The sequence below is a fragment of the Diceros bicornis genome, chromosome 34 (assembly GCF_020826845.1).
Source record: "Diceros bicornis minor isolate mBicDic1 chromosome 34, mDicBic1.mat.cur, whole genome shotgun sequence".
Classification (NCBI taxonomy): Eukaryota; Metazoa; Chordata; class Mammalia; order Perissodactyla; family Rhinocerotidae; genus Diceros; species Diceros bicornis.
In genome coordinates this window covers 35,905,784-35,921,172 of record NC_080773.1, presented here as the reverse complement: position 1 = coordinate 35,921,172, position 15,389 = coordinate 35,905,784, and the positions used below count along the sequence as shown (strand labels likewise).

Below are 15,389 nucleotides of genomic sequence, written 5' to 3'. Positions count from 1 at the left end.
GTCCCCTCACCTGTCACAAGCTTTCCTTCTCCATCTAAACCTCATTCAAAGCCCAGCCCCAATTGTCCCCTACCCCAGGCCTAATGACTCCCACAGAGATGACCTACCAGCCTGACTGAAATATCTCAGACCCCACCCAAGGGTCACCACAAAATCCTGGTGAGTCCACAGAGTGGTAAAAAAGCACCAGGTCCAGCCTTAGTGTCATCTTGCCTCAATAACTCCTATGCCCCCATATCCCTCTCATGTCCACTTTTCCCTTAGAAAGCTTGGCCACCCACTAGATCATCCTCTTGCCCACAGCTTTCCCAAGGCCACTTTTCTCCCTCACCTGTGTATGCAACACCCTCTACCTTTAACCATGTCCAAAAGCTGGGAAAATGGCAGGCAGAGTCCCAGGAAGACCCAGGACTCCCCCAGGAAGTCCCAGAGACCATATGGGTGGGGTCAGGACCAGTAAGGAACTTGAGATTCACTCACTTGAGCCTCCACTCACCTGTGTTGGCTTCATAAGCACTTCTTGAGCCATAGGAACCTGTGGGAAGAGGCGGGCCATAGACGGATGCGACCACTGCGGGCTCCTTGGGCTCAGGGCTCCCCTGTATCCTTGCCTAGTCCTGGAGCCACGTGACCTCCACTGACACTCTAATCTCTGAGGTACCTCAGTGATGACTAACCAGCTGTGTGACCTTGCACAAGAACTCAACCTCCCTGTGTCTCACTGTCCTCCTCAACCCCCTGCCAGTCTGTTCTTCCTCTGAACAATCTTTGGGAAACAACTAACACCTTAACTCAGATTGTGTCCTTCTTCGCTTCAAAACCCTCCATGACTCCCGGGGTCCTCAGAATGAAGACACATCTCCTCAACCTGCCAGTCCAGTCGAGACTCCCCATCACACTCTGTTTACTCCACACAGAACGCGGACCCCGGGTCCCCGAATCCTCCCGGCTCAGTCGCCCTCCACGCCTCTCCCCCGCGGGCCCTCCCCTGGGACCCTCTCCCACACCCGTCACCCCGGCTCTCAGAAACAGGCACCACGAGCGCCTCCCCGTCCCGGACACCGGGGCCTGGGCTGCAGGCCCGTGAGCGGCGCCCGCACTCGGGGCTCTAGGGCTGGGCTGGGCTGAGGGCGGGGAGGGCGCGGAGCACGAGCACTGACCTGAGCCGACTCCCTCCGCGCGGCCGCCGCCAACGGACTCTGGGGGCGGAGCGGGGCCGGGAGCGGCGGGAGAGGAGGGGACCCGGGGACGGCGGTCCCTGTCTCGGCCCTGGCGCGGGTCCTCCAGGCGGCGTCGCCGAGCCTCAGACACGCCCTGTGCAGCGGGGACAGCGCCTCCCTCGCGCCTCCTCTGTCCCGTCACCTCAGCCCCGACACAGCGCTCCAGAGCCGGAGGTAAACCCACCAGCGAGCGGCCAAAAGGACCGCGGCGACAACAACGCCGGAAGTCCCGCCCAGTGTGACGCTTCCCAGTGGGAAGCGCCCCTCTCTTGGGCTCTCATTGGCTCAGCTCCTCCGCGCGGGGCGTCGCAGGCTGGGTACCGTAGTTCCCACAGCTCCGTAGGCTCAGCAAAGTGGGCCCCTCTCCTACCTCCTGGGCGGAAGTCAAGGGACACCACGAGGGTCGCTGGGAAATGGCATCCCAAGCATCCAAAGGCAGGGCAGGGGCTCCCTCTTTCTTGAAGGCCTGCACACATATTTCTGGGTGCGTTGTTGTGAGTGATCAGCAAAGTGTTTAGAGACGTTATTTCTGACTCTATGAAGGTCAGCTTGCTTCCAAAGTCTAAAAATATTATTTCAGATGCCCCCAAACGCTACAGATCCAAAAGCACATGTCAGTCCCTAGAGTCATTGAGTACAAAATGCGTCCACTCTGTAGATGGAAGCTAATACACATTATGTTTTTATTTTTCAAATGCGTATACCCTGAAGCATTAGAGACAGTTTTGTTAGTTTCAGAATTTTGTGTCAGGGACAGGAGAGAAAATTCTCCAGATAGGGTCATGGCAATGACAATAGAGGACAGATATATTTTGACCACTCTGAAGCAGGTGTACAGTGTGAGACACTATCTCTTGTTCTCTCTGAAAATATCTTTTGTTGGAAGGCGTCAGTGATTGTGTCCAACCCAGTGCACAAGACTAACTATATAATTTTTTTACTCCATATCCTGAGATATTCATTTCCTTTCATGAATCTGACAACTGTCTGTAAGAACCACTTACCGAATGCGACTTTGGGACAGGACAGTGTCTTAAATATTTACAATTGGAGCAGGTGTACAAAAGGGACATCTAAAATCCAAGATAAAGTTTTGGGACATCAAGATCTCATCTCTTTGATGGGAAGTAATTATCATTCCTACTCTTATTGCAGGGACAGTGTCTGCATGGGAAATTGAGATTATCTCAGAAAAATAGTTGTGAAATGACAATTACTAAATGTTACTAATAAAGAGAAAGTAATTATTCAAAGATGGTGGCAAGAATAGTTCTTGGGAAACATCAGTGAAGGGTTAACAAAGTTCCAATCTCAGAGAAGTTTGGGCAGGAGAGACTGAAGTGTAGGAAGGATTAAGCTCAGCACAGTGACTATGTTGAAACTCTGGCTACTCAGAAAGTTTTGTGTTCAAAATTAAATTAGTTCTTCATGAATATATTGAGCAATGTTAGCTTGCAGGGAGACCTGAAAGGGATATTTAGACAAGCCAGAATAGTAAAAGTGGTCAGGGAATCCATGGTCTCATGTTTATTCCATGTTCTAACAAATGTTCAATGAGCTCCTACTGGGTTTCAGCCGCTGTTGTTGGTATATGGGACAATTCAGGAAACAAGAGAGACAAAGACTCCTGTCCTCATTGGGCTTAAACTATGTTCAAGGAAAACAGACAGGAAAAATGAAAGAAGAAACGCTAAATTATATGGTACATTAGAATGCCCCGGAGTCAAGGGGTGGAAATCGCACCTCTGTTGATATGGTAGTGGCACAACTCAATCCTAAACCCTGTGACCTACTAAAAAAAATTGTGCTTCCTGTTCTCCTGTTGTTCTAATTGTATCAATAAACCTAATAAGGGAGAGAAGGGGGAAGAGTTGAAAGGAATGGAAGTTGAATTGAGGAAGGAGCTGGGTAAATGTTTAAATTGAAAGAAGTGGGGAAAGTGCACCTGGGTGTGAATACAACATTCTGGGTAGGAATAACTACATTGTGCAGGTGATAACTAAGTTGAGACTGGAAAAATTAGGAAGAACCACTCATGTAGAGAGCCAGGTGAAAATAGTCCAACCAGAACGTAGAGAAAGTGCCAAAAAGATGAGGTGAGGAAAAGCCTGGTGAGGTGGAAGAACAGGAAGGAGGCCAAGTAGCCAGAACAGGGCATGGGGGGTGGGAGAGGAGGAATATGAGGAGCACATTCGTGAACCACATGCTCAGATCTCTGATCTCACCTCTTTTCCATCTACACTCACTACCCAGGGGAACCTCAACCAGTCTCAGGTCTGATGATATTCTCTCTGTCTTTATGACTCCAAGGTTTACATCTACAGAGGACACTTCCTTCAGGAAGTGACCCATACATCTATCCACTTACTCAGCATGTCCAGCTGGACTGGATCTACTGTCCCCAGTAGTCACTATCTTGGTTTGTGGCAGCTCCATCATTCTAGTTCCTCAGAACACCAACCTGGAGGTCGCCCTTGACCACTTTCTCTCTTGTCCCTCACAGCATTCATGATCAAAGTGTGTGCTCCTTTGAAAGGACAAAAAAATCTGTATCTCCCAACTGAATATGCTAATAACATAGATCCAGCTGCCATCACTTCACACTTGATTTCTTGTAGTTGTGTCTAAATGATCTCCTTACTTTTTGCCTTGTTCTCCTGGGGTCTAATCTTTCAACAGCAGCCACAATGACTCCAATCTTTCCCAAGTAAAATCATGTCACATGCCTTTCCAAACCTTTCAGTGCATTCCTTTTTACAAAGTAAAACCTCAGTTCTTACAATAGGTTTAAAAGACACACATGACCATGTCTTGGTCCAACTCTATGATCTTTTCTCCTACAGAGTATGCTTGTTGTCCATTCTCTTCAAGTCACTGGCCAAATACCATTACCAGAATGTTCTTTCATGACTACCTTGTTTAAATTAACAATAGCCATTTAGTTGACTTTTTTCATTTTTAATTGAGTTATCATTTATATATTGTGAAAATATACCCTTTTCTTTGTATTGTTCTGTGGGTTTTGACAGCATATACAGTTATATAATTACTACCAAAATTAGTACATTGAATAGTCTGATCACACCAAAAACTTCTGGGATCCTCTGTACCACTTCTTATCCATGGACTCTGGAAACTGTATGTGATCTCTGTGTTTAAAATTTTGGAGACTTACTTTTCCAGAGAGTCACATAAGTGAGATCAAACAGCCCACAGCCATCGAGGCTAGCTCCTTTCACTTAGCGTAATGCATTTGTGGTTCATCCATGTTGTTGTGTGTATCAGTAGTTTATTCTTTCCATTGCTGGGTAGTATTCCACCATGGGGATGTGGCCTAGATTCCTCAGATGATGTTCATTTGAACTTTGTTTTCAGATTTTGGAGACTATTAATAAAGTCACTATGAAAATTGTATGAGTACAGGTTTTTATTCCACTTGAGTAAATACCCAGGAATCTTATTGCTGGGTCATATGGTGGGTGTGTGTTTCTCGTAGTCAGTCTGTGGGTCACCTTTTCATTATCTGTACAGAGCCATTTGAAGAGAATAAGATGTTAATTGTGAGGAAATATATTTTCTCATTTTTTTCTGTTACTTTTCATTTTTGTTGTTTTATCTGAGAAGTATTTGCTTAACTGTGGTAACAAAGATTTTCCTTCATGTCATCTTCTAGAAGTTGGGTAATGTTAGGTTTTATGTTTGTGATGCATTTGGAATAAATTTTTAGAAGAAGACTTACTGAAACATTTTAACTGATCAGGAAAAGAGATGAATCAAGGATAGAAAATTGCTACATTTTTGGCTAAAAATCAAATGATAAGCTAATAGTGTTGTTCATAGAGATAGAAAGAAATGACAAAGAGGATAGGTTTGTGATAAAGATTGGGAAAACTGCTCAATCTGGAGTACATTAAGATATCAGAGAGGTGGGCCGGCCCCGTGGCTTAGGGGTTAAGTGCGCGCGCTCCGCTGCTGGCGGCCCGGGTTCGGGTCCCGGGCACGCACCGACGCACCGCTTCTCCGGCCATGCTGAGGCCGCGTCCCACATACAGCAACTAGAAGGATGTGCAACTATGACATACAACTATCTACTGGGGCTTTGGGGGAAAAATAAATAAATAAAATCTTTAAAAAAAAAAAGATATCAGAGAGGCAATTTAGAAGGTCAGGTAAAAAGTTGGAAAAATGAGTCTGGAGTTTAGGGAATATCAAGGACAGTATGGAAGGTTTGGAATGGGAAACATCGACCAATTTTATTGAAAATTCCTGAGAATTAATTAACCTGAGGATGCAGAAGTAACCACTAGACTAAAATGGACATTGACAGGAGTAGTCTCTGTGGACCTATACAGACCTGCCTGGGATGAACAGTGAGAGGGGAAGAGGAGCCAGGGAGCATCAGGAAATGGAATGGAGTTACAGGAAGTGGTGGAGGCAAGAGTGTTTTTCTTTCAAAAGAGTCGATGTGAGACCATACTTGTATGCTGATGGGAGTAACCCAGGAGAGATGACGGAGGAGAAAGTGGAAACAGCAGGGCTAGAACCCTTCAGATGTCAAGAGAAGGTAGGATCCAGAGCCCATGTGGGGAACTAGCCCTTGAGGACAGAGAAAGCTCATCTTATATGATGAGAGAAGAGAGAGAATGGGAGTCCTCCTGCAGCAACATATTTCAACTAGGGGATGGGTATACAGTGAGAAGATGCTCCTTACTCCACTTTCTGAAGGAAGAAGGACATGAGGGCATCAGCTAAACATGAGGGAGCCATAGAGCATGAAGCAGGTTTAGAGAGAAAGGAGAATCTGTGAATGGAAGTGGAGAACAAACATGGAGGGTCGAAGTGGCAGACTGGCATGACACACACTCTGCAAAATGAGCACATCAGAGTTGTACAGCTCAGTGGATGTTCCCAGGGGTGACACATCTCTTACACCAGCACTTCAATCAATAAAAGAACAGCATCAGAATCCCAGCATTTCTGTGAGCATCACTGTCATTCCACCAAAGCTTTCTAACATGTAGTATTTCCACCCTCTAGCATTCTAACTTCTAACACAGTTTTGCCGACCCCCCCTTTTTTTTGGTGAGGAAAATTAGCCCTGAGCTAACATCCGATGCCAATCTTCCTCTTTTTGCTGAGGAAGATCGGCCCTGAGCTAACATCTGTGCCCATCTTCCTCTACTTTGTATAGGATGCCGCCACAGCATGACTTGACAAACAGTGCGCTGGTGCGCACCCGGGGTCTGAACCTGCCAAACCAGGGCCACCGAAGCACAGTGTGCAAACAACTGCTACATCACTGGGCCGGCCCCCAGGTTTGCCCCTTTTTTTTTTTTTTTTAAAGATTTTATTTATTTATTTTTCCCCCCAAAGCCCCAGTAGATAGTTGTGTGTCATAGCTGCACATCCTTCTAGTTGCTGTATGTGGGATGTGGCCTCAGCATGGCCAGAGAAGCAGTGCGTCGGTGTGAGCCCGGGATCCGAACCCGGGTCGCCAGCAGTGGAGCGCACTCACTTAACCACTAAGCCACGGGGCCGGCCCCCTGCCCTTTTTTTTTAATTTTGTACTCATTTGAATCTGGTAGTTTTTTCTCCCCCTCCCCTAACCCTCCTTCTCCTTCCCCTCTTCCATTTCTTCCTCCTTCTTCTTAATCTTCTTTTTCTTCAGAAACTCTTCAGGCTGACAGACACTGCAGTATATTACTGTATATCCCATAAGTGGTCTAGGCTATAGGCCTGGTAAAATATGACTCCTAACAATATGGATAGACAATGCAATTCTTGCCTTCAAAAAATGTTCTGTGGGGCCAGCCCCGTGGCATGGTGGTTGAGTTTGGCGTGCTCCACTTCAGTGGCCAGGGTTCGTGGGTTCAGATTCTGGGTTTGGAACTACACCCCTTGTTGACCATGCTGTGTTGGTGACCCACATACAAAATAGAGGAAGATTGGCACAGATGGTAGCTCAGGGCTAATCTGCCTCAAGCAAAAGAAGAGGAAGATTGGCAACGCATGTTAGTTCAGGGTGACTTTTCCTCAACCAAAAAAAAAAAAAGTCCTGTGCCTGACCTACATTTCAGTGACGTTTCAGACTCTACACTGAACTCCTGCTCATTTGAGTCTCTTCAAGTTGACTTCCTTCTTGAGGATGTGGCAACATGGCTATTATAGTTTCAAGGTGCAGGATGACAAAATAATTGACTTTACATGGAAAAGGAGTCATATGAAATTTTCACTTGGGAATTCTTAATTGTTTACCATGCATGTTGGATTAAATAGTCACTCTAAATAGACCAAGATTCCATCTTCATATGAGAGACACATTCTGTGTACTGGGCAGTGGGCTCCTACCTTCAATGAACCATCATGGTCTGTGGAGAACAGCCCCCAAAGTAGAACATAATTTTGGAACTCTTGTATAACTATCCTTCCAGCCTTGTCAGGAAATGATTTTACTTTATGCTGTACAGGGGAGAGGAGGTGCAGGGCAGAGAATGGGCCGACTGAAGGGCATTGCCTGACTCCTCTGCTGAGAAAGGAATCCCTGGAGCTGGACAGCAGCTGAGCCTGGCAGCCAAGACAGCACAGAAATGCTTGTTGTGGCCTCATGCACCACAATATGGGGATACCAGAGAGTAGTTCATTTCAGGGTCTGAAGTGAGGTATTTATGGTTGGGAGAGAATAAGCCTATAAAATGTTATAGGGATGGCAAAGACTAACTAGATGGAAATGATGGGGACTATTTACATCATTACAGAGTCCAGTGTAAGTAATTACACATGTCAAAGATAGACTGAATTCTTCAAGCTTTCTGGTTACTACATAAATGCAAAGGAGGCTATGGCATTGGAAGTGTTTTGGGACTCTTGAGGTAGCTTTTTAAATATTCAAAAGAAAATATTGCTGTAATCCAAGTGACCAAGACAGGTGGAATCCTTTCTTGAGTATCAACTCAGGCTTTGAGGAAGTTGGATTAAAAATGAAAGAAAGGTCATAAAAAAAGTGAATATCAATATCCCACCAGACTAATATTTAAAGCAGATATTTATTTATACTTTTAAAAAGTAATGTGTGGGGGCCGGCCCGGTGGCGCAAGCGGTTGAGTGCGCGCGATCCGCTGCGGCGGCCCGGGGTTCGCTGGTTCGGATCCCGGGCGCGCACCGACGCACTGCTTGGCAAGCCATGCTGTGGCGGCGTCCCATGTAAAGTGGAGGAAGATGGGCACGGATGTTAGCCCAGGGCTGTCTTCCTCGGCAAAAAAAGAGGAGGATTGGCGGATGTTAGCTCAGGGCTGATCTCCTCACAAAAAAAAAAAAAAAAAAAGTAATGTGTGAAGTACCCAACAGATTTTTTATTTTACTGCTGAGGAAAATTAAAGTTTCATGAAGGAAAGGCAGTGTTACAGACTGTTCTTTAAAAACTGAATTCAAGAAGTATTTTGAGTATATGAATTTTGTAAGAAGGTAAAATATGGAAATAAAAATAAATGTGACGAAGCTGGAAATGAGCAAGATTTAAGGGCTGACAAGTTGGGTATAAATAAAACTATTGGCATTTCAAGATATGAAATATAATTACAGAGGTTATGTAGATAATTAAAAAGTACTTACAGAAAAATACTAGGAATTTTCAGATACTACAGATTAAAGAAGAATCCAGGGGCGAGCCCCGTGACATAGTGGTTAAGTTTGGTGTGCTCCACTTCATTGGCCCAAATTCGCAGGTTCAGATCCCAGGTGTGGACCTACACCACTTGTGAGCCATGCCGTGGTGGCAACCACATATAAAGTGCAGGAAGATTGGCACAAATGTGAGCTCAGAGCTAATCTTCCTCAAGCGAAAAAAAGAGGAAGACTGGCAACAGATGTTAGTTCAGGGCTAATCTTCCTCAATTAAAAAGAAAAGGAAAACCCAAAAGTAAACAAGAGTATGATCAATTTACTATAAGGAAAGAGTTAAATCTTTTAAAAAACAGCTTTTCTCTTTTTAAAATCATCATTTACATGAAAATGAGTAAGAAAATCTTTTGTAAATGTTAGAAACTAAAAACTGAGCATTAGACATTGATAATGCATTATTTTTGAGGACTAATTAATATTAAGTATATAGAATTTAAATTATAATTATAGTTAATGTGTTAGTATTAAACAAGTAAATTTTGAATTAAATACTTTATAAATAATTTAAATAAGGATCACTGACATTTTAATGCACAGCTTGAACTCCTTCACTGTCCTGTCATTTTATTAAAACAAATATTCAGATTTCTAGGCCTGTCAGAAGCACTCAACCAGAACTCTCCAGCACCTTTCTTTCTAGATTCATAGTCTGTTGCTCCCCTCGCCCCTCAACACCCAAACACACAGAATTTTTCCCAATCCTGTGAGGCTGCATAGGATCTTTCCAGGTGATTTTCTTTCTGTCAGAAAGAACTGGACGCAATTATGTTTCAAAAATATATTTTTAAAAAAACCTTCCATGTATCTTCAAAAGCTCAAAGTGACAGATGTCTCCTAATTCCCTAAACTTAGAAATTTTGTTCTATTTACAGTTTTTTAAAGTCCCCTGAACATCTCCACTGAACAACCTAATATAGTTAGATTAAACAATCTGTGTATAATTAAGAACATTACGTTCATTTTTAGCTCTATTATAAGATGCATGTGGTCAGGAACATTACCGGCCTTATTTGCCATGGCATCACAAATTCCTGGCATGTAATAGTTAACCAAATATTAAGAAATGTTGAAATGAATGACTGCCTGCCAGGAAGAGAACAAACTCACGGCAGTGTAACGACAGGAAGACAGTTTCTCCACGTCCTGCAGGAAAAGCTGAACTGAGGGAGCCAAGCGTCACTGACGATGAGCACGAAGGGGCTGAACACTGGAAACATGAGGCCACGAGCGCAGAGCTGTGCACCATCCACCAGCCTGGATTTGCACCAGTGTCATCCAAACTGTCAAGAGGGTATAGACTGACTAAAAGGTAACAAGGGAGCTCACCAGGATTAGGGTAGTGTGTGAGGCTCTGGCCTCGTGGGAGGGTCGGAGGGAGAGGCTGTTGTTGTGAATGCATTGGAATCGCTCCCTGTGTCTGTGCAGGACAAAGACCGTGGAGCTACTGACCCAAACCATGAAGATCAAACTAATAAAGTCAGGGGAAAATATGTGACTGCATAATCTCTCTGGCATTGTCCAGAAACAGTATCCATAATTTTTTTTCACACTGAGGTTTTTTCTATTTAATGGACCATTCGTTATTATAGGAATACATGAATTAATCAAGAGATGTAGGATCCAGCAGAGGAAACAGCAAAAGCCAGTGAAATTGGGGGATCTAATCTTGAGCTCCATCCACCTACAAATACTAGGGTTGAGCTTGATGGCCTGGACACCTGTGAGGAGACAGTGCTGAAGGAAACCTCTGCGCTCAGTCTGTAATAAAAGACAAGTTTATATGCAGCATCATCCAGAAAATATTTCCATCCAAAAGCACCATTGTTTGAGGTATCCCTTTGGAGAAAAGGACCAAAGAATTGGCTAAGACCAGTTAGTTGAGAATCAGGTCTGTGGGTCTCACCTTGTGTCTAGTGAGCAGAGTAAAATTATCAAGACAAAGGAGGGATGAATTTCCGAGGATCCCAGCTGAAGTCTGAATGAGGAAGATAATCCCCAATTCCAATTTGCCAGAATCCATTATGTCAATGTATAAGGGGTATTCACTTCTTTCAAAGTCAGTGGAATTAGTAGGCAAAAAAGCAGAAATAAATATCTTACCATCACTATAAAGTACTTTTCTGTGCTTCTCCTAACTCATAGTTTCTCACTTTAAGCGGGCATTAACACTATGTGCATATTTGTGCAAAGGCAATTCACTGAAGAACTGCATGAGAAATCACCTCAGTGGCCATCCCTAAGGAACTGGGTGAATGAGTGAGGGCACAGTTGCACAACAGAGCTCTCCAGCTGTGGAGATGAGGAAAGGAGATCTCCATACATGGATCCAGTCAGTGTTGTTCCAGTATGTTTTCCAACACAATTAAGAAATTAGGGGGCCGGCCCCATGGCTTGGTGGTTAAGTGCACGCGCTCCGATGCTGGTGGCCCGGGTTCGGATCCCGGGCGCGCACCGAGGCACCACTTCTCCGCCCATCCTGAGGCCGAGTCCCACATACAGCAACTAGAAGGATGTGCAGCTATGACATACAACTATCTACTGGGACTTTGGGGGGAAAAATAAATAAATAAAATCTTTAAAAAAAAAAAAAAGAAATTAGGACACACTTTGAGAAGAAAGCTAATTTTACTTTTGGTTATGTGTGTTTCTTCTGCGAGAAAGACTGGAATGCAGAAAACTGCACCCAGCTGAAACAACTCACGTAGGAAGAGAAAAAAACACACAGCACACAACTCAAACAACTACCCGCTACCCCAGTTCACCATGTGTTACAAGCCAAACCCATTCACTGCTGGTGGGTAAGTTTTAGGCAACCCTCCTTCCACCACTTCACAGTAACTTGCAAGCTGCCATCGTGCTGACACCCACTTCCACAAACTAATTTCAGGCTTTTAAAGATCAGGTGCCATATTTACTACAGTATTGATGTGTTTCTCAAACTCTGAACATGTGTAGAACCGTGCCACTATATATATTAGGCTTCCTTTTTCCTTTTTATGTTTTACTGATGACATTTTGAGGGTCTCAATAAGACTTGTGATTTATATTTTGGCTTTTGTATAGCTTACTGCTTTTCTGGAAAATATACACTGCATGACAGCAGAACTAATTCTGTGGAATTTTCTCCAGGATATATTCTCAAGGTAAAAACTATGGTCCAGAACAGTATACAAAATATGCTCTTTTCTGAGTCAAGTAGAAGAGTATAAATATAGAGACAGAGAATTAACTGATTGGAGCGATAGTAATGAAAGTTTATGGAATTTTCTTGTTATACTTTTGAGTTTGTACAAATTTAAGTGTTTTCCATAATGTTTAAACAATGTTAAATCCAAAGGGAACTTAAAAATCCATGAAATCAAAGTAAAATGAAAGAAAAAGTGAGAATGATTGTGTGTTGGCCTGATGGCCTATCCAGACAAGGAAAGTGGCTTTAAAACCCAGAGGGATACACAGACACACACACACACCGAGTTCAATCATAACTAGGAGAGTCTAAAGCAGACCAGTAGACAGAATCAATGCCAATGTCATTGTTGTGATATTATAATATACACCTAAAAATGTTACTACTGGGGAAACTGGGTAAAGTATACACGGGATGTCTCTGCATTAATTCTTAAAACTGTGTGTGAATTGTTGATTTTCACAATAAATATTTCAATTGAAATTCCAAGGGATATGTACAATGCAAATATTCCTGCAAAGATATCTTAAAGTCCTTTCCAAATCATGTTTTGGCAAAATTCATTGGTATGAACACATTAAAAAAAAGAAACAACTTTGGCAAAAACAACACTAAAACTAGGTAATTTTAAGGAAAATAGAAGCACAGTTTAAAATTCTATGGAAATATGATGATCAGAAATAAGCAATAGCAGAGACAAACTATAGGCTGAGATAACATGTGTAAATATAATTTTACAATATAAGTATATTATTTAACATGATTCCGATATAAATATTTTGTTAATACATATTTTTGGAAATATTTCTAACATTTCCCAAGTATTACAAAATATCAAAATTTTGAAAATAAATTTTAAAAACTCAAGGGAAATGAAGATAATTGATAATAACTACTGCTTTATACTGAAAATGAAACAAATGAGAAAAGTCAATGGCACAGAATAAGAAGCATCTAAACAAATCACACACAGATATATATGGATATGTTTCCTGATAAATAGAAATTATCAACTTCTTGAGAAATTATTTATTTAATACATGATATTTAAATATTTGTACTATTAGTTCAATAAAATAGAGGTAACTTTTGACCTCATAGTAAAAACTAAGTAACACACTGGATCTGAAAATGTAAAGAATGATAAATCTCTAAGTAAAAATTTTGGAGTATTATTTTCATAACTTTGCATTGAGGAAATCATCACTATACATGGTCCAAAGCAGAGGCCATTTTATTTCATCATAATGAAATTATATTAAAAACACAAATTAAAATTAAACCTTCAAGTTTTATCTACATAGAACATAGAAGAGAAACCTATCAACAATAAGCTCAGTGTAAAAAAAGTAATTCAATTGCTAACCTACCAAAAACTAATGGTGGCAATGTATATGAACAGATAGTACTTAACAGACACATTCACATGCTTATCAAACGTGTTTGTCTCACAAATGATCATGAAATTACCAATGAAATTGAAAATACTCCTCTATTGTTTCCAACCCTAACATGTATTAATTTGCCAAAATACATTATGGCTCATAATTCTCTGATACGAAATTCATATTTTTCTCTCCTGTCACATCTATAATTAATCAAATACAATTTAGAAATTGGGGCTCATTAAGGTGCCCTTAATTAAAAGACATTTTGACCTTATTTAACCACAGATTATGCATAGGCTTATATCATATTTTTCTTTAAACTATTTTAGTTTGAATCACCCCATTTACCCCAATAACATTCTTTTTTAGAATCTAAAGTTGTTTTCTTTCTCAGAGTAGTTAATTTTGGATTTAGAGAATATCTACATGTTTTTGAAATCTTATTTTAGTTCTCATCATGATAAATAGATTATGTAATTCAAGTCATTAAAGTTTCGTGGAAGAAAACTGAATCTTGATAAACATACATCAACCTGTGGGGACATGAGTCCTGGCTGGTGGAAGCACTGATCCCACTGGTTGTGATCATGTGTGTTTCATGGACACACATCAGGACATTTGACAAGAGAATGCACAGAAGGAATTCACGGAGCACGAGGTCAAGCAAAGGAGTGTTCTCAGAGATGTTTCAAATATTCATCAGTAGAAGAATATCCGTCTGGAGGGACCCTCACCAACTGTGAACAGTGTTCCTTCCCTGGGTTGGGGACTTTGTGATGGAGGAGGGGAGTAGTGTATCTGTTTTATTATTCCATTTAACTTTCTACACACATGGGTTCTTTCAAAATATTCACAGAAAGCATTATAGTTTTTACAATACTACTTAAGGTTGAAGTGGAAAAAAGAATAGGAACTCACTAGAGTAAGGAAAACAGTTTACAAAACTAGAACAATGTAGCAAAGTAAGACAAGGGATAAAGGAAAGAACCAGGAATCATCGTCAAGAGGAATCACAAGGTAAAGTGAAATCACAGAAACACGTCAATAGAATTGACCGTGGGAATTTGAAAGTTTGCATAGACCCAGAGCCTGACAATCATGACATTGCTGAGGTTACAGACCACTCCAGCCCCTAAAGATCTCCAGTGATTCACAGGAAATAAATAATGACTCATAATTTCCCCTGATTGTAGCAGTTCTGTGGAGACGTAGGAAGGGTCTAAATTAAATGCCTCGTGTTCTTAGACAGTGGAGGGTGGACCCATTCTTCTAACAGGGTGTCTGGTCTGAATTTTTATTTTCTGTTTGAGAAAGAATTATCTTATAAATGGGACATATGGTTGAGGTGAAACCACACTAAAGCAAAGAGGTGATAGATACATAGATAATATATATAAAGAATGGATCCATTTTTATAGATACAAGAATGGAAGCAGAGGTCCTTGGAGGGTAGAGACAGTGTCGATTAGTATGAGAATGAGAACATCCAGGCACTTTTAAAATCTGCTTAAATGTGAGGGTAACATTTGTATTTTGCTATTTAAGTCCTAATTATTCCATTTTCCATACCTCACAATATTTTTGTCATGTTCACCTTTACATAAGATTTACATTTTATAACTGAGAGATACACAAGCCTTTCAATGGTCTAAATGAGAGAGACTGTTAACAGCTTTCCACTGATGATAGAAATTTAGAGTCACATTACTAATGATTCCATTTAGCACAACATGCCCCTGCTCAAAACAAAACACACACACACACACAACGATATGCACATACACACACCATCCACAGATACATAGACACAGTGGGAGCAAACCTTCATTATCTTATTCCCCACAACCTGCCTGTATCTTGAAGCCTTTAGAGTGAACTGTTTTGGTCAGTGCATTCAGTGAGAGGCAAGTGAGAGAA

The 15,389-nt window shown here is 41.8% G+C and overlaps 1 pseudogene; it reads right to left on the bottom strand.

Annotated features, from left to right (window-relative positions):
• Window positions 1–10,000: 10,000 nt before the first annotated feature.
• LOC131397751 (vomeronasal type-1 receptor 1-like) lies at window positions 10,001–11,000 on the bottom strand (annotated as a pseudogene).
• Window positions 11,001–15,389: the final 4,389 nt, after the last annotated feature.